This window comes from Orycteropus afer, unplaced genomic scaffold, assembly GCF_000298275.1.
Source record: "Orycteropus afer afer isolate SDZICR_OR568_19922 unplaced genomic scaffold, OryAfe1.0 scaffold00065, whole genome shotgun sequence".
NCBI lineage: Eukaryota > Metazoa > Chordata > Mammalia > Tubulidentata > Orycteropodidae > Orycteropus > Orycteropus afer.
The window spans coordinates 779,163-783,016 of NW_006921652.1; the positions used below are offsets into that span (position 1 = coordinate 779,163).

General features: G+C 44.1%; 1 pseudogene; it reads left to right on the forward strand.

Annotated features, from left to right (window-relative positions):
* The first annotated feature begins 1,082 nt into the window (after positions 1 to 1,082).
* On the forward strand, positions 1,083 to 1,816 carry LOC103196396 (annotated as a pseudogene).
* The last annotated feature ends 2,038 nt before the right edge of the window (positions 1,817 to 3,854 follow it).

The following is a 3,854-nucleotide window of genomic DNA, read 5'->3' on the forward strand; positions in this document are numbered from 1 at the left end:
GCAAAAGCTTGTTTAAGGAATGACAAGGAGACCAGTGTGACTTAAGGGAGTACAGAAGAAAATTAAGTGTGTTTGGAGTTGAGGTCAGAGATAGCAGATAGATCTTTTTGGACTGTGAAGATCACAGTAAAGACTTTCAATTTTATCCTAAGTGACATGGGAAGTCATTGGAGGTGTTGAATGGGGAGTGGTATGCAATGCAAGGGAGAATTTCTGCTTTTTAATGGAGATGAGCAATTTTCTAAATGGTGAGAGCCCACTCTCTGTCTTTGAAAACAATAAAACTTATGAAAAGTAACTGCATTTTCATTTGATGACTGAAATCTTTGGTCATTCATTCATTGTACAAACACTTCTATCATGTGCCGAGTTCTGTGCTAGGCACTAGAAATACAAATGCAATTGATAGGACTTTTAGTTTGTAACTAATTAAGCAAGATTCCAAGCTCCCACACCCCATGGGGCAAGTTCAATCTCAGTCATATTTCAGGAGGGGTGTCCACTCCTTTTTGCTATGGTTACCATTCTTCAGTCAGTTTTTCACACTGTGGTGGCTTGTATGTTGCTGTGAGGTTGGAGGCTATGTCACCAGTATTTCAAATACCAGCAGGGTCACCCACAGTGAACAGGTTTCAGCAGAACTTTCAGACTAAGACAGGGAATAAGGAAGGGTCCACCCACTTCTCAAAGAACTGACCAGTGAAAACCTTATGAAGAGCAGGGAAACACTGTCTGATATATTACTGGAAAACTTTGTGAATAGCCCTGAAACATTGTCTGATATAGTGCGAAAAGATGAGCCTCTCAGGTGGGAAGGCACTCAAAATATGACTGGGGAAGGAAGAGCTGCCTCTTCAACGTAGAGCTGACCTTAATGATGTGGATGGAGTAAAAGCTTTGGGGACCACCATTTGCTGATGTGGCAGCCTCTACCAGGCCCACTGCCACTACCTCAAAATGGGAAGAAACAGCTGCAAACATCTATTAATAATCAGAACATGGAATGTACAAAGTATGAATGTAGGAAAATTGGAAGTTGTCAAAAATAAAATGGAGGAGACGGAACTCCAACCTGGAAGAGAATGGCAGAGGCTGCTCTGAAGAGATTTTGGTCTCCAGGCCGCGGAGCTGCGGGGGACTCTACGGCCCCGAAGCTGGTTGTGTGGGCCCGTTTGGGCTCCTGGTCCCGTGCTGCTCCGGGACTACGCAGAGCCCGTAGAGGGTCCCAGCGGCCGTGTACGTGGGGGTTGCTGGGCGGAACGGAGGCTTGCAGCGCGCTGGCGTCAAGCGAAGCATCCTTGGAGGAGGCCCTGCTCCATGCATCTGGAACACTTGTGCTGCTGGCGCGGGCCACGTGCAGCGAAGGTTCTGGCTGCGAGGTCCCGGCCACCTGTGGCACCTCAAATGGGGCTCTGCTCGATCCTGTACGAGGCGCTCTTCGAGGCGCAGGCCAACCTCTACCAGGCCCACTGCCGCTACCTGCAGCCCCGCTGGGCCGACTTCCCGGGCTGGATCTTGAATGTGGGCTTCGTCGGCGGCTGGTGGGTGCTGAGGGCCCAGATGCGCGACTGCGACATCAACCACGGTGAGTTCCTCCACCTGCCCGCACATTTACGCGTCGTCGGGTCCCACCAGCTGCACTCCGAGGCCAACGAGGGGCTCTTCAACAACAAGTACAAACCTGTAGTGCTCACCGACGATCAGGTGGACCAGGCGCTGTGGGAGAAGCAGGTCTTGAAGAAGGAAAAGAAAGAGAAAGACAGGCTCACCTTGAGCCAGGCCCGACTCGCTGGTGGAGTCAGAGGCCCCGAGGTGAAACCCAGTGGAGCCAGGGGCTGGATGAGGGTCCGAAAGGGCTTCCGAGTCCTGGAAGACTGACTGCCTGGGTTTGTGCACTTGGTGTGAGTGGGCCCAAATGCAGGGTGTCTAAAAGAACTGTACAGACTGTTCTCTAGCCGAGTATTTACATATTTGGGGAGCCTTCTTCCCTCCTCACTTTGTTCCTTGTTCGAAAAAAACAAAATAAAACCTGTTGCCCTGGACTCATAGCAACCCTAGAGAGTGGAACCATCGGGTTCACAAGGCCTTGCGGAAGCAATCTGCCACATCTTTTCCCTGGGAAATAGTTGAGAGGTTTAAACCACCAACCTTTTGGTTAGCAGCTGAGCGTTGAACCACTGCGCCACTAGGGCTCCTTGTTTCTTGTTAGTTGACATTTCCTCAGAATTGTCTTGCTCAAGGAGGTGAGGAGAGCAGTGTCTTGACCATGTAATGTTTATTACTGCCAGAAATGGTAATGAGGATTTTACCTTGTTTGCGTTGTCCCTCACAGTCCGCCTGCTAAGGTGCCACATTTGTTTCAGGTGACATCCAAGCTTGTCTAAGACCATCTAGATGTTTTTAATTTTGAACAGAAATGTTTTTATTCTATGATCTATTCTGTTTATCATTTTCATAAGTAACCTTTTTTGTTGTAATTTTTTATTTTGAAATAATTATAGGCTCATTGGAAGTTGGAAAAGTAATACAGAGACAGCCAGTGTACCTATCATTTGTTGTTGTTGTTGTTATTTGCCATCCAGTCGGACCCGACTCATAGCGACCCCTCTTTGGGTTTTTGAGGCAGTATCACTCATTAGCTTCCCCCATTAGCAGTACCCATCATTAGCTTCCCCCATTAGTAACATGTTACATAACTAATACACTCTCAGAATCAGGAAATGATGTCTCTAAGACTCTTAAGATTCCATACAGAAACTTTTTACTTTAAAATAGTTCTGAAGGATAAGGTATTTCCTGATATGGAAATCTATATGGAATCAGATTCTGGCTATGTAACCCTGAAAACACAATCCTGTAGTTGGAAAAGAAGCAAGCATGTGTACATAGCTGGTACTTAACTAGGTTATGATGATCATACTTTTAAAACTAAAATATTAGAGGGATGACACTCTACCTCTATCACCAAGGTGGTCTGTGGCTAGTTAAAAAAACAAACAAACCTAGGAGATGAAGCATCCATCTTTGCTGTGATGTTCGTGCTTGTGTGTTTTGCCACTTTTAAGTTTCGATGCTTGGATCTTCCATTCATAATATGGGTACATTAGGCATATGGTAATTTTTATACTGTTATTTTCAGAGTAGGGGGAGCATCTCCATTTTACAGAGAAAAAAGATGAGTTTCAGGAAGTTTATTACTTTGACCAGGCCATGGCAGAGGCATGATTCAAACTCTGTAATTCCCATCACTGACTTAATCTCAAACTTCAGTAAAAAAATTATTTCACTGCTCTCTCACCATAAATAAAACATGAATACAGAGCACAAGACAACTGATAATAGATTTTAATCCTGTTCTCTTAACTGCCAAAGGCTCTGGACCTAAATACGACACTCTTTGTTAAAGAGTGAAAGATTAGCCAACTTCAGGAATGATGTTAAGCTACACTGCCAACAAAGTGAGACTTCCCACTGCAATCAGAAGTATTAAAAGAGAATTGCACATCTTTAAAAAAATAAATAAAGGAACACAAAAATTGATATCCTAGGAATTAGTAAGCTGAAATGGACTGGGTTTGGCCATTTTTAATCAATCATATGATCTCCTATACTGGGAATGACAAATTGAAGAGGAATATTGTGGCATTCATCGTTACAAAGAATATCTCAAGATCTATCCTGAAGCACAACACTGTCAGTGATAGGATAATATCCAGTGACAGGATAATTTCCATGCCTACAAGGAAGACCAGTTAATACTACTACTATTAAAATTTAGGCACCAACCACCAAAAATAAAGATGAGGAAATTGAAGATTTTTTTTTTTTTCTATCTATCTTTTTTTTTTTTTTTT